The sequence below is a fragment of the Narcine bancroftii genome, chromosome 2, assembly GCF_036971445.1.
Source record: "Narcine bancroftii isolate sNarBan1 chromosome 2, sNarBan1.hap1, whole genome shotgun sequence".
Classification (NCBI taxonomy): Eukaryota; Metazoa; Chordata; class Chondrichthyes; order Torpediniformes; family Narcinidae; genus Narcine; species Narcine bancroftii.
The window spans coordinates 246,847,433-246,867,345 of NC_091470.1; the positions used below are offsets into that span (position 1 = coordinate 246,847,433).

The window sequence follows — 19,913 nt, forward strand, 5'->3', positions numbered from 1 at the left end:
TCTCCATGCAGTGAAAGCCTGAACCTCACTTATAACTCTGACAAGTGTGTGTTCAGGACTAAACGTCCAGCTATCCTTGGCTACATGGTGGAGAATGACATCATTGGCCCCAATCCCAATAGGACATACCCCTGTGGAAGCTCCCCATTCCCAGGATCACAAAGGCTTTGAGAAGATGCCTGAGGTTTTTCTCATATTATGCCCAGTGGATCCCTCAATACAAGGTTCATCTCTCTTAAAAACCACTAATTTCCCCCTCTTGGCTGAAGCCCAAACAGCTTTTAACTACCTAAGGAATCACATTGCGAAAGCTGCCGTGCACGCGTTGGATGAGAATGTACTTTTCCAAGAGGAAAGCGACGTTTCAGATGTAGCCCTGGCACTACGATTTTAAGGGACCTCTTCCCTCCACGAACGGGAGCACCTTCTTCCTCTCTATCATTGATGGGTACTCCCGCTTTATGTTCGCCATTCCATGTCCAGACATGTCCTCTTCATCAGTTATAAAAGCCCTAAATTCCATTTTCATCCTGCTCAGGTATCCCGGCTACTTTCATAGTGACCAGGGCTCACCCTTTATGAGTGACGTGCTACATCAGTACCTGCTCGAGAGGGGTATCACATCCAGCAGGACTACTAACTACGACCCCTGGGGTAATGGGCAGGTTAAAAAGGAGAACGCCATGGTCTGGAAGGCTGTCAAACTGGCCCTGAAGTTAAAAGGCCTTCCAGAGTCACATTGGCAGGTAGTCCTCCCTATGGTGCTCCATTCCATCTGGTCGCTAATATGTACCACAACCAGTGCTACTCCTCCACCGATGAGCGGGAGACCTAGCCCGCCACTCCTCCCTCACAAGGGAACCAGGAGTCCCAAGGAGTCCAAGGCCCCCCGGTGCTAAGGCGCTCCACCAGGATCTCCAGACCCTTGGACCTCTTAAATCTGTAAATTTGTAAACAACTGTTTATTTTTCTACTTTTTTCTGAATCCATGTTCTCTGTCTTCTTTCACAGACCTTAAATTCTGCAGGAAGGGGTGAATGCAGTGAAATGTAGTATGTTTTGCTGATGGCTGGCTCCGCCCCCATCTGCTCACATATAACCCCGGTTTCCCACCTAAACCCAGAACCCTTCCAAAGACTACTTTTGAATCCTACCCATAGTTTTAAACTAATAAAAGCATTTGTTCTCACTCCAATTGTGAGAGCTTCTATTCATGCTACACTACCTCCTTAGCTTGTAACTAAACTAACTCCCCTACCTGCAGATTCATCTGAACATTTACCCTGTATGCCCCACTTAATGTACAAACCAACTGCTTTGTTATGACATCATCTTAAAGATTCAACAGGAGTGCACACTGGTTGTATTATGTGCCATCAACATGGAAAAATACAAGAAATTGGACATGGCTTCCACAATCTCCACCACGCAGTGTAGAATACAACCACTGCAGGTTCCCTTTCAGATCACGCCCTATGTATGGTAAGACTCTGGTGATCTGCAATCCAGTTGTTCAGAAATCCCAGTGGTTAAAAATCCAGTTAATTATGGTAAAGTTTGCCCACTTTCCACTCATTGTGTCCTGTTTCCCATTTCTCCTTCCATGGACTTTGATCTCGAGCTCTGTTCCTACTTCGTGGGGCCTGGTTCCCACTCCCTTCTGACTTCTTGGGATCCCACTTCCCACATGCACATTTAACTCACCTGAGTCCTAGTTCTGATGCTCTTTTTAAACTGACTAGTGTAGTTTCCTGCATGTCCTTGAAACATACTTGATTCACTGGGAATTTCCTTTCAATACCACATAGCATTTAAATAAAAATGAATTAAAAATGTGTTGAGAGAAATGTATAATTATTGGGGAAAATAGGCTATAGACTATTTTATATGCATCAATATTAGTACAGTATCCCAAGACTGTTTCATTCACTACTTATGCTAATTGGGTACCAATAAAGTCTCAAGCATGCCAGATAATCAGTATTCATTGTAATACATTCCTTCATCTTTTTCTGGTAAAAATCTTGGCATCTCTAATCAACATAATCACAACTTAGACTGGAGCTGTTAAGTAACACTGACCGAATGCCGTCTGTGTCAGCTGCCCTTCCAATCATTCAAATTGAAATCTATTACTGGGGAGCAGAATTGAAATCATAGTTTTCATTTTAACTCAGTGTAAGAATTACCCCTATCTTGTGCCAGCTCAGTAAAAATTTATTTCTTTTTAAAATATTTTTATTAATTCGATAGAGAGAAATATTACATGTATATATTGTTTATATATTAATTATTACCTTTTATATAAATGCAATACAGAATATGAGTCAATATATAAATTATACATTATCTTGTATAATTCTCAAAAAAGTGAAAAATCCTTATGAGCATTTCACCTCATATTCTAATATTGAGATTTACATTTTGATTATCTAAATAGACTAATCTCTTCTAGTTGTTTAAAATAAAATAAGAACAGAAGAAAAAGGGGAAAGGAAGAAAAAAAAACCCATACTAATCTAACCCCTCCCACTGAACACAGTCACTAGCAAATAAGTAGTAAAGAATCGAGTATCGGCTCTCGGACATTGGATATAAAACTCCCAGAGCATCCCTGCTAAAGTAATCAAATTATGATAATAGTCCACGAATGGCCCCCATATCTTGTCAAATTCAACCTTTATCTCTTTAACATTAGCTCTAATTTTCTCTGAACTCAAGCAAGACATACATCCTGTAACCATTGTATATGAGTTGGTGCTATGCTGTCTTTCCATCTTATCAAAATTGCTCATCTGGCCATCAATGAAGTAAAAGCTACTATTCTTTTTTGAGTTGAATTCAAGGAAATCCTCTCTTGTAGAGAATAGCCAAACAAAGCAATAAAAGGATATGGTGCAGCCACGCGCTACTCGAAGGGAAAGACTCACGCATGAGTGCAGTCAGGTTAAGCTCTGTGTTTTATTAGGAGCTCAGGCCCGGCTTTTATACCTCTCGTGTTCCTGCCATTTCTCTCCTTACTAACTCAACAACCCGCATAACAAAAGTGGGTTTCCCCAGTGCAGGTACCTTCTTGCATGACAATTCCTTCTTCCCCGTGCGCTGTCCCTGTCTGTTGGCTGTTCAGCGGGGCCAGCACTATTTTAGGGTCACCTGCCCTTAAGCTGCCCTTGCTGTTTATCCGCTGGTTCACTTGCTAGGCCCAATGCCGCTGCATAGTCTGCTGCTGGCCTCTAGGTGCGCTCGCCGCCCGGAGCGCCAGTTTGATCGCTGCTGCGGTGGGACACCACAATGGTTCTAATTTTAATCTTGAGAATCCGTGATAGAATTTTAAAGAATTGTTCCCAATATTCCTGTAATTTGGGACACTCCTCAAATGTTTGAATCAGAGAGGCCTCAAAAATTTTACATTTGTCACAGTTGATCAACATCAGGATAAAAACAAGATAATCTAATTTTTGTAAAAGATTGTGATCTGATCAATAATCCTTCTGTTTTCATGGACTTTTCCATCAGATTATTGTTTGATCCTCCATATTGCATTAATCAGTAGTCTTCTAAAAGTTGTCTCCTTAGGGTTCTCACTTATGAAATCAATGTTCAAAACTGTCTTCCACTCAGCGATATCAGTTGTGCATATCAATGTCAGACCACTGCATCAGAGAACATCCATGAGATGCACTTCCAGTTGCGAAAAGAACAGAAGTATTCAAGGGACTAGATGTGAAGTGACATTTAGGTTCAGTTTGAATTTGAGGTGAATGTTAGCCCAATCGTGCTTAAACTGAATAGTTCATGTTTATTGTTAAGTGAGTTAAACAGGAAGTCTGCAGGCATTGTGATTGTTAAGTGAGCAGAGGTACAGGGCAAAGATTTTTGCATGCTATTCGGCAAGTCAATCCATACAATAAATACTGAGTGCAGGATAGAGGAACACCAACATTATTTTACTCATGCAATGTTCAATTAGGAGTCTGATTGCAGTGAGAAGGAACTAGCCTTAAATTTAGTGATGAGTTGATTTCACACTCGTGAATCTTCTTCCTAATAGAAAGGTAAAGCAAGTGTTGCCTGGGGTGGAATGAGTAATTTAATATGCTGGTGTAATGGCTCACCAGAGGCTTAATCGAACCGGCTCAGGAGGTTCCGAGTGATGTGATGATATCACAAATGCATTGACGTCATTTGGAATGCGTGAGGTTTTAAAAAGCTGCAGGTGTCTATTTGAAAAAAAACAACTTTTACTGAACTTCAACTCGACTACGTCTGATCATTTTCTCATTATTCACTTCACACAGTTGCTACATTGGTGACCTGCCTCATGTTGGCTGACGAGGACTTGACGTGGCCACCTGTGTAGACATTCTGTGGCACGCGAAACAGCACAGTGTAAGGCCCACAGAAAGTAGCACTGCGTCACACCCAAAGGCTCAGGCTCCACGAGTACTGGTGATGAGGACGTACATTCCCACATACAAGCATGACTCTGTGATAATGCCTTTGGCAGCTGGCCACCGTAAAAGCCTACTGGATGTTTGGGACGAACATATCAGTGTAAATTTCTAGTCGACATGGGTGCAAAGGTTAGTGTTCTTCCTCCTTCGGGCTTTGACATTCATACCAGGAACGCAGGACCAGGGCTCACTGCGGTAGGCGGGGTCTTGGAACAGTACACCAATGGACAATGGAAGCTTCGAGCATTTTTAGTAGGCACTTCCGCCCTTCGCAAACAAAATACAGCACATTCAATAGGGAATTGCTGGTGCTGTACCTAGTGGTCAGTCACTTTGCTATTTTTTGGAAGGCAGGGACTTTACAGTTTTTTATTGACCACAAACTGCTAACGTTTTCTTTAACAAAGGCATCAGATCCCTATCTACAGCATCATCATGTATTTTATGTATCTGAGTTTTCAACCAGGATTAAACATACCTCTGGTAAGAGTAATATGGTGGCTGATGCCCTGTCCCACTCCTCCATTCAAGCAGTATGTGCCTTCTCTCCAGGTGTAGACTACATGATGCTTGCCAAAACTCAGCCACAGGTTGACAAACTCCTGGCTTATAGAACTGTTGTCATGAGCCTGCAACTTGAGGATGTAGCCTTTGGGCTGCAAGGTCCTACTCTCCTGTGTGACGTTTCCACAGGTCAGCGTCATCCTATTGTCCGTACGTGGAGAGATTGCATTTTCTATGCCTTTCATGGATTATCCCATCCCTCAATTCGAGCGATGGTCTGCCTTTTGTATAGCAGGACAGGTTTGTATAGCATGGACTCAAAAAACGGGTCATGTACTGGGCAAAGACATGCATGGACTGCCAATCTGCAAAAGTGAAAAGGCACGTGAAGGCACTGCTTCACCCTTTCCTGCCACCGCAGCGCAGATTCAACCACGTGCATGTCAACATTGTCAGCCCATTTCTGGTGTCATGAGGTCTAGGTACTAGTTAATGGTCATCGACAGATTCACTTGGTGGCTGTAGGTGGTTCCTATGATGGACTCATTGACCGATTCATGCACCAGAGCTTTTATTTTTGCTTGGGTATCTGGTTTGGCATAGCCAGACACGTCACCTCCAACAGAGGCCCACAGTTTACCTCCGCACTCTGGGACCTTTTGTCATGACTGCTGGGAATGACAGCCGAGCTCCCGCAGTTGAATGGCCTGGTAGAGCAGTTCCATAGGCACATAAAGGCTGCACTGATGGCCCATCTCCAGGGACCTTATTGGGCGAACGAGCTGCCCTGGATCCTCCTCGGAATAAGAACGGCACCCAAGGAGGATCTCAACTCCCCATCGGCAGAGTTGGTTTATGGAGCCACGCTCATTGTACCTAAGGAGTTCGTGCCTGCAGCACATGGACAGGAAGTGCCACTGACTGAAGTCTTAGGCAGACTGTGGGAGCGACTTAGAAAATTGGCCCCATTTCCCATGACAAGGCACAGAACAAAGACATCCTTCATCCGCAAGGGACTGTGAGTTTGTGTTTGTGCGTAGAGGTGCACACGGGCCACCCTTACAGAGGCCATATGAGGGTCCCTTCAGAGTGCTATGAAACAATCGTACAAATTGTGTACTGGACATTGGAGGGCATCTAGAGACATTTATGATTGACCGATGAAAGCCCACTCATCTCAACTTTGATTGGACCTTGCCGTGACCCCTGATGCAAAGCCGCAGACTACCACCCAAGAGTGAAATGGCACCAGAGGTTTAGCCTCCTATTGCCTGTTCTGGGGGGAGGGGGGCATATACCAGCTCACTCAAGGCTTAATCGAACCAGCTCAGGAGGTTCAGAGTGACGTCATTACATCACAATGCGGTGACATCATTTGGAACACGCGGGGTTTTAAAAAGCTGCGTGTGACTGTTTGAAAAAACGACTTTTACTGAACTTCGCCTCAATGACGTCTGATCATTATCTCGTTCTTCATTTCGCACTGTGACCCACTTTTCTGAGCCAGTAGTAAGTGTAGATGGATTTGATGGAGGAGAGCTATGTTCACAACTTTGCAATTGGTCAGAACGGTTCATGTACCATGCAGTGATGCATCCTGACAGAATCTCTACAGGTTGTTGGGGAACGTGCCGAATGGTGCGGGTATTGACACTTAATTGTGCAGTTTCTTCCAGAATCTTCAGCACTACTTAATATTAAAATACATGTTTAGGCACATCTTACGCTCAGTTTTATTGTTATTATGATCTATGCTTGTTAATTAAAACATTTTGATTAGTCAAAAGCTCATGACAAAAAAACCAGAACTGAAGATAAATGAATAGGGAGATCATAGATTTAGTTTTATCTCTATTTCCAGCAGAGTATTTTGGCAGAATAACAAATGAGGATTATTCTGCTTTGAAAGTCCATGGCAAAGGACAGTGGTTGTCAAATAACTTACAGGCTGCGTTGTTACATTTGATTATTCTTTTCAGGGCTTCCTCTGATTCGCAGGATTACCTTGGAGCCTATTTTTACAACACGGCTTCTTCCCCAAGGAAGAGGAAAACAGGGGAATGAAGTGCTGAAGTTGACCTCAGTCTTTCATTATCTCTCAGCCTTGATTTCCTACTCCCTTGCCCCACTTCTCCTTTCTATACACCCGCAATTCTAAAAAAATTTCCTTCAGATCTTAAAAGTGACGCTGCAGTTAAAGATCAGCCACAATCCTATTGAATGCCTCATATCAAAGAAAATGGGCCAAATTTTCAACACACAGTTCTATTCCCCATCTTCTTCCCGATCCTGGGCAGAAAATCTGGTCCAAAAATTGTACTCTTTTTGCTCAATGGATCAGCATCTTCATAGAAACGGGATCATTTAAATTTAGACCTATGTATTCTGTGTATCACCTTAAATTGTAATAAACAGTGCCAAGCACAAAATGAAGATTCATTGATCAAACTGAGAGTAGAAAACCAATCCTCATCTGAAAAAGTTATATTGAGATCTCATTCCCAATCATTTTTAATCTTAGCCATTGAAGCTAATTTTAAATCCAATAGATCAATATCAATCCACTGTGAACAAATTGCAAGTCTGAAAGTAAATCCAGAATATTTGAATATGCAATTCGAGGAAAAGTGTCCAATTTAGACCGAACAAAATTTCTAACTTGCAAATATCTAAAAAGAATCTCTATTAGAAAACTTGAATTTAACAGACAAATTTTCAAAATAAGCAGTTATTTTGAATCAATAAATCTTTGAAATTTTTAATACCATCTAATAATGAAGGCAGAAAAAATGGTGTAACATTTTTTTGAAGCCTCACTGATCCATATGTTTTGGGAATGTCATAAATTATGAAGTTATTGGCAGAATATTTTTCAATCTTTGTCAATGATTTTTAAGATTAAATTAGTTTCTTGCCCTTTAACTGCACCATTTGGTTTTTCATGTAAACCAGATAAATTTTTAGTTTTGAGAATGCTGATAGCCAGATGAGCAATTCTAATGAAATGAAAAATGAACTCTCACTGACTCGTGTACGTGGCTTCATGATATAAAGTCATATTTAAGCTTATAGAAAATTAGGTATGGCATTAAAGATACTGTACAAGGTATGGGTCCATTTAATGAATGTTATCATAAATGCCAGTTTTAGAGGATTTGGGTGCTCTAGGGCTGTTCTTTCCATCTTCTAGAAGATGTGACCTGATCAATCTTTGTATTTTTCTTGCAACGTGGATTAGAGAATGGGAGTAGTTTAGTTTTTGTTTTTTTTTCTTTTAGAAAAGTGGATTTGTTGGTTTAATTATAATTATCCTGCATAATATCCCTTTTTTTAAGATCTTATTAATATATTGTGATTTGTTTTAATAGTAATTAATTGATTTATATGTATAATTACTTTAATAGATTATTACAATTAATTTTAAGGGTTGGAATGTATATGTTATTATTTTACCATGCTTTTCAATACTTTGTATATGGATGGTTATGTTAAACGTAATAAAAATATTTTAAAAAGAAAAGAAAAAAATCTGGTCCTTCTACACTATTAGCTCGAAGAGCTATTTTACTTAAATGGAAAGACTCTGATTCTCCTACATTATTTCAGTGGCTTTCTCATGTTGTGTCTTTCTTAAATCTAGAAATAAATCAGAAGTCGTACTTTAGATACAACTACTAAATTTGAAGAAACATGGAAACCATTTATTGATTTCTTTCATGCGATAGAACTGACGTTTTTCTATGAACTTACTCTTCCTTTCCAGACGTAATATAATTCATGCTGTTTTTGTTATCTGTAGGTGTGGACAGGAGCTATGTTTTAAACTATTCGACAGATCCTCGGGATAGGCTGCTCAGTTGTTTTTTTAAATTTTATTTTCAGTAGATTAGTTGTGTTGTTTTTTATATATAACATAAATATTTATTTGTTTTCTTTGTTAGAAAATATGTCACAATTACACTCTGGAATTTATAAATGATACTTCTACTATGTAGACTTGGACATCTCATTTTAATTGTATTATTTCTATTCTCCTTATGCTGTGTATATTGTAAAATGTTAATAAAAAGATTGAAAATGAAAGAAAATCTGGTCCTATAGGAGGGAAAACATATCCTTTCTTCATAATAGGCTGGACAAACAAATGATAACTAAGCAAAAAGTTTTAACACTTTGATAAAAAATTAAATATGTTCCAAAATGTATCTTACAATAAAAATAGGAAGTATGTGGGATGCAGAATATGTGTTTTAAAATAGCTTGGTTGCATTTTGTTTACATGAGAAATGAAAGATAGCAACTTCCAATAGAAAACAAATAATGCATTTCTCATTTGCAGATTTTTATATTGCTATTTTAACTTCCAAGTTCTTGGCATTATGCTGACATATAAAGAAACACATGAAGTAACTTTTTGGATACATTTTCCATGCTTTTAAAAATAAATTGGCATGAAACAAATTATCTCCATAAAATGTCCTCTCTTTTTTTTGTAACACAGTGCTTGTTGTTGGTGAAAATTGGATTGGATTCGTGTAGTCATTAGCACAACACTATTACAATGCCAGAGGCCCGGGTTCGAATCCAATGCTGTCAGTCAGGAGTTTGTATGTTTTCCCTGTGTCTGCATGGGTTTCCTCCCACCCTTCAGGACATACAGGGGTTGTTGTGTAATTGGGCAGCACGAGCCTGTTATCCTGCTGTATGACTGGAAAAAAAATGCCAGGAAAAAAATGTAATCTCAGTATTGTTTGTCGGAACTTGTATGTGCACATTTTAGAAAGCTAGTAAAAATACTTTATGCCAGTGAATGCAACTATAAGATGCTATAGCAAGAAAGCATAATTGACAATCAATGAGGAGTAAACCCTGCTGTAGCTAAGCAGTAGTACAATGCCATAAAGTGGCAATCACCCCACATCCCTAACAAATGGAAGAAAGAAAACTGCAATGAGAGACGTGTAAAAATGAAGTTAACTCACACCATCTGAGAGCCAGATCGCAGGCATTTAAGTCTCGAAATCCAGATCAGTACAGCAGCAGCAGTAGGTATGACCTGTGGAAGGCTCTCTCCTGGGCGAAGAGGAGATTCCAGATGAAAATGGAAAAAGAAAACAAGGGAAACATGACAGCTGTATCAGGGCCTGAATGCCATAACCTGTTACAAAACCAAATCCAGCGAAGCTTCTCTCCCTGAGGAACTCAATGCCTCCTATGCCTGGTTTGACGACCGTAACAGTGCAAAACCACCCCTTCACACCCCAATGTCCCCTGACAATCTCACCCTGTCCGTATTTAAGGATGATGTGCGTGCTTCCTTCAGGAAAGTGTATCTGAGGAAAGCGTCCGGCCCGGATAGAGTACCTGGCCTTGTACTAAAGATCTGGGCTGATCGACTTACCAAAGTTTCACAGGTATCTTTAATATCTCACTCCAACAGGGTGTGTACCCACCAGTTTCAAACAGGCTTTAATCGTACCAGTGCCCAAGAAGTGTGCAGTAACCTGCCTTAATGACTATTGACCAGTAGCACTTACATCAACAGTGATGAAGTGTTTTGAAAGAATGGTGATGAAGCCTATCAGCTCCTGTCTGTGTGGTGACACTGATCCATTCCAGTTCGCCTATCGCATCTCACTGGTTCTACACAAAACCTGGGAACATCTGGACAGCAAAGATGCATTCATTAGGATGCTCTTTATCGACTACAATTTGGCATTTAACACCATCATCCCCTCAAACCTGATCAACAAACTCCAAGATCTTGCAGTTAACAACCCACTGTGTAATTGGATCATGGATTTCCTCTCCTCCAGACCACAACCAGTGAAGATTGGTAAGAACTTCTCGTCCACAATCCACAAGTACAGGAGCACCACAGGGCTGTGCTCTTAGCTCCATGCTCTACTCACTTTAGACCTACGACTCTGTAGCTCAGTCCAACAATAACACCATCTACAAATCTGTTGACAATATCATGGTAGTGGGTTGTATAAAGGATGGGCATGAGTCTGCATACAGGATGGAGAGTGAAAACTTGGTTGAATAGTGCACCAACAACAACCTTACACTCAATGTCACCAAAACTAAGAAACTGATTGTTGACTTCAGGAAAGGAAAGCCAGAGGTGTACAATCCAGTGATCATTGGGGAATCTGAGGTGGAGAGGGTGAGCGGATTTAGGTTCTTAGGAGTCACTATCTCAGAGGATCTTTCCTTGACCAAACAGACCAATGGCATCGTGAAGATAGGACATCAGTGCCTCTACTTCCTAAAGAGTTTTCAGAGGTTTGGTATGACACCACAAACTCTGGCAAATTTCTACAGATGTGTGATGGAAAGTGAGCTGACAAGCTGTATCACGGTCTGGTATGGGAACACCAATACTCCTGAGTGTAAAACCTCCAAAAGGTAGTAGACACAACCCAGGACATTTCAGGCAAAACCCTCCCCACTATTGAGTGCATCTACAGGGAATGCTGCTGTCGGAGAGCAGCAGCATTCATCAAAGACTCACACAACCCAGTACATACTCTGTTCTCGCTGCTGCCATCAGGAAAGAGGTCTAGGTACCACAAGACTCACACCACCAGGTTCAGGAACAGCTGCTACCCCTCCACCATCAGACTCCTCAACAACAAATTCAATCAGGGACTAAGTTCAGGACTCTTGTGCAATCTATTGATTTTCTTTGCTCTCCCTGTATTGCATGGTCAGTTTGTTTACATTCATTATTTGTTTACAGTTCTTTTGATTGTTTATTTTTGCACGACCAATTAGTGGTAATTCTGTTCTGTTGCTTCTGAAGGAAAAAGGAATCTCGGGTGTATGTGAATGTTATGTATGAACTCTGACAATAAATTTGAAAATCTAAAATGGAAAAAATACCAGAGTTTCAGAACTTGATGACAGTTGTCAAGGAAGTCAATGCACCAGGATATTAAGAAGATTGAGGATTGTTTAGAAGCAGGGAATCTTATTACTTTCAGTAGAATGAAGGAGAGGTTCAAGGTATCTGAGAACACCAGACTTTGTTATTATCAGATTCTTACATGAAAATTTTGGTCAAGATCCGCTATTGCCAGCAGAGACAGAGTTGAAGTCATTGTTGTGTAATGGAGACATAAAGAAATGTATGTTACCAGAAAAAGCTCGGAAAGTAGGGGTTCGTAAATTAAGACAAAGACGGGAAGTAGATTTGAATAAGCAATTAGATTGAGTTATGTAGAGAAATTATGAAAATCACAATAAATGTGAGGATTAGGTTGTTATGATATTTTGTTCATCAGTTATATTTGGCACCACAGAAGCTAAATAAATTGAACCAGACCTTTTCGGATTTATGTTTTAGATGTGGATAGGAAGTTGGTACTTTTCTGCATTCTACTTGGAAGTATCCTAAGATTAAACCTTTGTTTGGAAATAGGTAATTTATTAGACTGAATAATGGGGATGAAATTCCCACAGGATCAAATGCTTTTTTTTGGGTGATATTAGAGGTAATAAACCTAAATTAAAATTGAATATGTAGCAAGTGAAATTTGTTCAAATTGCTTTACCAATAGCTAGAAAATGTATTGCTATAATCTGATACAGATTTGGGAATGGAGAGATGGCACGTGGAAGTTCAGAGTTGTATACCACTTGATAAAATTACGTAACTTATGAGATAAATACCATATATTTTTGAAAATACGGAGTCTATATTTACAAAGTTTGGGTATGAGTATTTAAATGAAACTCAGATATTCCCTTTCTCCTAAAGGTTTCTGTACATGAGAAGAACCTTATTGTAATGAGTGCCCCTGTTGAAGATCTCTTGTCCTATACATTTTTGCTTTGCAGGGGGTTAGAGGGGAGAGGGTGGAAGTTTTCTTCCTCTTTTTTTATATACACCACATGTATTTGAAATGGATTTGAAATATTGTAAAATATGTGATTTATTTTGTGATTTTTAATTTGTAAATAATTTTTAAAAAACTTGATGACAGTTTGCAGATAAAGAAATATGGATTTGTAATGAAGGCTGGGTGATTGAGATATCCAACAGTTCATCCAAGACCCAGTAAAAAGCAGACTTTATTATGCATCAGAGCTGGTTAACAAGTACTCAGATCGAAAGGGCCTTTGGCCAATTGTTTGCTTTGCCATCTTTAAATGCTTTGAATGCTTCTTCCTGTATCAATTTTCACCCATTTGGGAGCAGTAGTTCATCCATGTTCAAGCTGGATTCCCGTCAAACATGCTATACCCTGGCCAGATGCTGATTCTTATCCAACTGAAAACTGACCGCTATTGTGTTTTTTTTAACCTCACTGTGGCTTTTGTTTTCCTCTCCATCAATCATTGAATGTTGTTTTGGAATATGTGAGACAGGAAGAGGCATTATTCACCAAACTAAATACATGAGGAAATCTGATTTTATGTGGAATTGAAGAACTTTGTTTCACTGGCACCTTCAGTGCAATGTCTTAGCTCAAGCAAAAATGCCTGCATCTGAATCATTTATTGTCATGTGTACCAAGAGGTCCAAATTCATAAATCGTTCAAATCTCTGTGCAGGTTGATAGGACAGTTAGGAAGGCCAATGGTACGCTGGCCTTCATTAATCGAGGGAGAAAGTTCAGGAGTCATGAAGTAATGTTTCAGCTCTAGAATGCTATAGCACAGAAAACAGGTCTTTTGGCCCTTCTAGTCTGTGCCAATCATCATTCCACTAGTCCCATTGACTTGCTCCCATTCCATAACCCTCCAAACCTCTCCCATACATGTATTTATCCAATTTATTCTTAAAATTCAAGATCGAGCCCACATTCACCACATCAGATGGCAGCTCATTCTATAGTCCCACCACTCTGTGAAGAACTTTCCCATAATGTTGCCCCTAAACCTTTCTCCTTTCAGCTTCAATCTATGACCTTTTGTCTTTATCTCCCCCAATCTAAATGGAAAATCCTACTACTACTCTCTGTCTATACTTCTTATAATCTTGTAAACATCTATCAAATCTTCCCTCATTCTTCTTCACTCCAGGGAATAAAGTCCTAATCTTTTTTAATCTTTCCCTGTAATCAATTCCTGAAGATCCAGCAACATCCTAGTAAATCTTCTCTGCACTCTTTCGATCATATTGATATACATCCTATATTCCAAATTTGGCCTCACCAATGTCTTAAACAACTTCAACATAACATTCCTAACTCCTATATACAATATTTAGGTTTATAAAGACTAAAATGCCAAAAGCTTTCTTTACAACCCTGTCTACTTACGATGCCATCTTCAGGGAATTATGTGTTTGTATTTTTACGGGCCCAGAGGACCCTAAAACCCAGCAGCAATCCAAATTCACCAAGACAAATGGTTACCTAAACAAAAGTTACTTTTTAATTTTCTTTAAACATAAAATCAGGATCAAACTTTAACATTGCTATTAACAACCCCCTTCTAATTCTAAGTGCACAATTTCAGAAAAGTTCCCTGACTCACAGTCCAATCTCACCTCTCATTCCTCCAAGTTTGCCGGTACCCAGCAATTCTTACACTCTGCGTAGAATTTAACATTTATGAATTTTCACCAAGCTCTGGTGCTTAAATGGTTACTGCTCAGAAAGGTTCTTGTTGGTTTCAGAGAGAGATTTGTTGCTCATTGGACACACACAAACTGATTCCCTCCGATCAGCCACTTCAGTGTCTTGCCAAAGAAACTTGTCCCTTCAGGGTTTTCCAAATGATAACCTTTTCTTCTGCAGATCACCACAGAGTTCTTTTTGTCTCCCTTATTTCAGGTGAAACACTCTAGCCAGCAATTTCCTCTTGTAAGGACTACAAGGGTTTTCAACAGGCTAAACTCAGAATTCACAACCTGTCTTCAAAATGGGCTTTCAACAAGCTGCCAGCTTACGATGACTGCAGAAACTAGTTCTCTCTCTCTCTCTCTCTCTCTCTCTCTCTCTCTCTCTCTCTCTCTCTCTCTCTCTCTCTCTCTACCTCTCTTTTTGCAAAACGACATGACGTTCTTAGAACAGCAAACTGCAACCGGACAGATTGTGGCACCGGACCCAAACTTCTGAGTCTGTTCATCTGTTGCTTTCAAAACAAGAACCCATTACTCCACAACATGTCCACTTTACATCTTCTTGTGAAGTCCTCATAGGCATCCTTCAAAGTTTGTGTGAAGGCACTCGGAGTCTGGACTGTTTGGCTTGAGCAAAGCTCTGGCATTTTAAATGAGATCTGTTTTGTGAAGTATTTGTTTGTGACCTAAACTACCCCCACAATCTATCTCCTCTATCATGTCTAAAGCAACAGAACCTTGGAACATTGAGCTGCCAGTCCTGCCTCTCCTGCAATCAAGTCTCACTAATAGCAATTATGTCATATCCCACGTGCCAATCCAAGCCCTGAGCTCATCAGCTTTTCTAACTATACTCTTTGCATTAAAATAAATGCACCTGAGAACATTTCTATCTCATACAAACCTTTGATTTCTGACTATACATGCAGCCCTCACATGACCTTTATCCTCCTCCTTTTCACTAACTGCTCTAAGACTCTGGTTCCCCTCCCCCTGCAAATCTAGTTTAAACCTATCAGGACAGAATCCCACTTCTTTGGAACAGAGCCCAAGGATCTAAAACCTGAAGCTCTCCCTACCACACCATGCCCTCATCCATGTGTTAAGCTGCCTTCTCCTCCCATTTCTAACCTCTCAAGCACATGACACAGGATGCAATCCTAAGATCACTACCCTTGATGTCGTCTTTTTCAACCTAGTGCCTAATGCCTTGAACTCTTCATGCAGGGCCTCCTCACCCTTCTTACCTATGTCATTGGGTCTTACATGGACCACGACATCTGACTGATCACCCTCCCACCTAAGAATGTTGTGAACTCGATCTGAGATATCCTCAACCCTGGCACCAGGGAGAAAACATGCCATCCAGGATTCATGATCTCCTCCACAGAACTCTCATTCTGTCCCCCTAACTATGGAATCCCCTATCATGACAACTTGTCTCTATTTCCCCTTTCACTTCTTAGCCACATTCGGTGCCAGAGACCTGATTGCCATGGCTTGTACCCGGTAAGTCATCTCCCTCAAAATTATAAAAAAATGTATACTAATTTTTCAAAGGACACACACCAGGGGGGCCCTTCTCTGCCTACCTTCTCCCTCTCTTAACTGTAACTCATTGACCCTTTCCCAATCTCCTAGGTGTAATAGTGTTCCTGTAACTCCTACTTATCACACCTCAGTCTCCTAAGTTTATCCAATTCCTGCTCAAAAGATTTAACACGGCTTGTCAGGAGCATCAACTGGATGCACCTCACATTTGTAGTCATTGGGGAAACTACCAATCTCCTTAATAATCCACATCCCAGAAGAGGAGTATTCCCCTGCCCTGGGCTCCATACCCACACTCTCCCTATCTATCCCACTCTCTCTGTCCCACTTTCTATCTCTGGTGAGACCACACTTGTGTTCAGTTCTGATCACCACATTACAAGAAAGATGTGGAAGCTATAGAGAGTGTAAAGAGAAAATTTACCAGGATGTTGCCTGGACTGAAGTATGTCTTATGAGGCAATGTTAGCAGAGCTAGGGTTTTTTTCTTTGGGGTAAAGAGGGATAAGAGGTAATTTAATAGAGGTGTATAAGATTGAGAGTCATGGATAAGATAGACAGTCAACACCTTTCTCCCAGGGCGGGAGTAGCAAACACCAGAGAACAACTGGACATAGTGAAGGGAGGAAAGTTTAGGGGAGACATCAGGGGTAAGTTTGTTTTACACAGAGAGTTGAGGGTGCCTGGAATGCCATGCCAGGGGTGGTGGAAGCTAGAACAATTTCAGCATTCAAAAGACTCTAGACGCACATGGATGAAAGAAAGGCTTGTGAGGTAGGAGGACTTTAGTTTATTTTTGGTATATAGATCGGCACGAGGGGCATCAGTAGGGTTGGTGTCATCCAATGCGTAACTCATGGTGTCACCCCCCCCCAAGGGGTGGCAGTGGCTCTGACTGGGAGGAGTGTGGCAGCAGCGGCACTGATCTTATAGTGTGTGCAAACAAAACCTCATGATTCATTTTGGTGTCAACCCCTCTGATGGTGTTACCTGGTGCAGTCTAATGATTCCAGTGATCGGCACAACATTGTGCGCTGAAAGGCTGATACTGTGCTGTATGGTTCTTTGTTCTAAGGTACAAGAAAAGCTTAATTTTGTGTGCTATCCAAGAAAGTTAACTCAAACAGAAGGTAGTGCAACAATAAATAAATAAGACTATAGTGAGAGTAAGGCAAATAGTACAGGGCACAAAAACATGGTGTACTGTATAGAAAAGGGTACAGTTTTTTTTAAAAAAGCAATTTTTTCCCAATAAGAGCTCCATTGAAGTGTCTGAAGTAACTGACAACAGCAGGAAAGAAGTCATCCTTGAAACTGGAGGTTCATGTTTTCAAGCACATGTATCTTTTCCCCAACAAAGGTGGGGGAGTAGATAGTATGGAGGAGGTATCATTTAATGTATTAGCAGCTTTCCTGAGACAGCGGGAGGTGTAGATGGAGAGGAAAGAGGAAAGGTGGGTTTGTGTGATGGCCTGAGCTGCATTCACAACTTCCTGACATTTTTTGCAGTCTTGGGTAGAGCAGTTCTCATATGTTTCATCTGGACAGATACTTCTTGACACCCTGCTCTTCAAAATTAACATGAATGACCAACCAAACCAAATACAGCTATCTAAATCGACTACACCTTGAATCCTATTTGTGTTTCTCTGATGCTAATCAATTAAAACCAAACACAAACAAATCACACAGTCTTCTACAGCACAATTAAATTGGAAATCAATAATATCAGTGGAACAATGTTCATTACAGAAACCCAGTTTATCTTGTAAATTTGCAGTGAATGAGTTTGATCAGGGAGATTTTCAGTCTCCCTGACAATTATATCTGCAGGAGGTGTGTCCAGCTGCAGCTCCTAATTAACTGCATCATGGACAGGAATATCGGTGAGAAAGTCACTACAAAGGTTAGAGGCAACAAATAGTGAAATGGCTTTCATGAAAAGCAGAAGGTGTAGACAGCAAGTGCAAGTTTCCATTGTGGCCATTCTCCTCATTAATGTGTTTTTTTTTATACTCCTAGGGGTAATAGCCTTCCAGAGGAGACCAAGAGCTTCCCCCAAATCTGAGCGCAGCAGGAGACCAGGAGAGTTGTAGTGATTGGAGGACTGTGATTCATTGGGTGACAAGGTCCATTGTTTTTTGTCATTCACATTCTCAATTTGGATGAGAATGTGGTTGACATGGTTAGTAAGTTTGCAGATGACACCAATGTCAGTGGTATAAAGGATAGTGAAGATTACCTAAGTGTCTAAGATTACCTAAGATTACCAACAGTGTTAAGATCAACATTCTCTATATTCAAAGGATTCACTGTTTGCAACTGACATCAGGGTTTCCTTAACCCTGCCAGCCTTGCCCTTCACTCTAATAGGAACTTGCTGTCCATCAATGAATCCAAAAGACTGAAGCTGAGCAAATTAATTGGCTTTTATTTGCTATAGAACAAAGGCATGTCCATGCTGCTCGACTGTCCTGCACTGTAGAGGGGGCTGAGGAACAGTCACCTTTATTCAGGAGCCTGTGGGGGGGGGGGGGGGGGGGGGGCACAGGTTCAGTCTGCCAATGAGTGTGCCCAAACAGATAAATATATACATACAGTGGTTTACCACAGCTTCCTGTCTCTTTCTTAAAATCCTCCTACTTGCCAGATATCCCTTTACCAGCGAACAGCTTCTCCCAATCAATCTTTATAAGTTCTCGTTTGATACCTTAAAAATTGCCTTTGCCCCAATTTAGGACTTTAACTTGTGGACCATTCTTATTCTTTGCCATCACTGCTTTAAAACTGTTAGATTTATATTAACATTAAAGAGAATCCCAGGACATTCTATATCATGGCCAAGCAGGTAGTGTGAAGGAGTGTGCTCCCTGAGGGACCAAAGGGGTAATCTGCTTGGTATTAAATGAGACCTATCTCAGGATGCTATGGGAAGCAAAGGAGGAGATGGATGTGGCAGGGATGGAGATGTGTGAATCTTTGGTAACCATAGGTGACATACCATAAGACTAGAGGATAGCCAATGCTTATTAATTTAAAAATGGCAGCAGGGATTAGTCAGGAAATTAAAGGCAAGTGAGAGAAATTATTGGAGAAAATCCTAAGGAATAGGATTAATGTGAAATTGAAAATGCAGGGGCTGATTAGTGATAGTAAGCATGGCTTTATGTGGGGTAAATTCCATCTTACTAATTTGATTGAGATTTTTGACAATATAACTGAGTAGACTGATGAAGGCAGAATGGCAGATGTTGTCTGTATGATATTGAGCAAAGAGAACATCTGCATCTTCAAGATTGCAATCTGAGCCACCCATCATCCCAATTTGGAAATATGTTGTATCTAAACCGTGACGGGGTCCACAGCAACAATTGCAGCAATTGAATAGGTAGCTTTGCCACCTCTATTTCAAGAGCAATTAGGAATAAAAATATTGATTTTTCCAGAGCTAACTAAATTTAAAAATGCATTTTGAGGATAATTTCTAAAGGAGAACAAGAGTGAAAATAATCTATTGTATTAATACTACATATTTCCACATACAAATTCATAAAAAAGAAAATAAATATTTTAACTGCTATAAATATCATCAAAAATAAAGAGAATTGCTATGTATGTTCTATGAATTCCTATAATTATTAATGAAAGAAATATGTTAACTCACTACTAAGGATTTTAGGTTTTTTGCTTCATTGCAGAAACAATCAGATTATTTGTTAACTTTTGCCAGTGTCTATGAAAGCTATTTTAGGTAGTCCCTTGGGATTGAGGATGACTTGCTTTCACACCAGTTGTATGGGCTTTGAAGTGTGCGCTGGGTCCAAGTT

General features: G+C 40.3%; 1 protein-coding gene and 1 long non-coding RNA gene across 5 annotated transcripts in view; one reads left to right on the top strand and one right to left on the bottom strand.

The window, feature by feature from the left end:
* Positions 1-11,580, bottom strand: part of LOC138755206 (uncharacterized) — a 129,294-nt gene extending 117,714 nt beyond the window's left edge. The window contains exons 1-2 of the long non-coding RNA XR_011352117.1: positions 11,492-11,580; positions 9,941-10,031 (exon numbers count right to left, since the gene is read on the bottom strand). This is a non-coding gene — a long non-coding RNA (uncharacterized lncRNA). The remainder of the gene's footprint in view (positions 1-9,940; positions 10,032-11,491) is intronic.
* Positions 1-19,913, top strand: part of arpp21 (cAMP-regulated phosphoprotein, 21) — a 338,413-nt gene that overhangs the window by 88,727 nt on the left and 229,773 nt on the right. For 3 of the 4 annotated variants that reach the window (XM_069920753.1, XM_069920752.1, XM_069920755.1), the window contains exon 1: positions 4,224-6,602. The exons of the other annotated variant lie outside the window; for it this stretch is intronic. The gene's annotated coding sequence lies outside the window, so the exon portion shown is untranslated. Of the gene's footprint in view, positions 1-4,223; positions 6,603-19,913 lie in introns of those variants that run through there. 4 annotated transcript variants of the gene reach the window in all.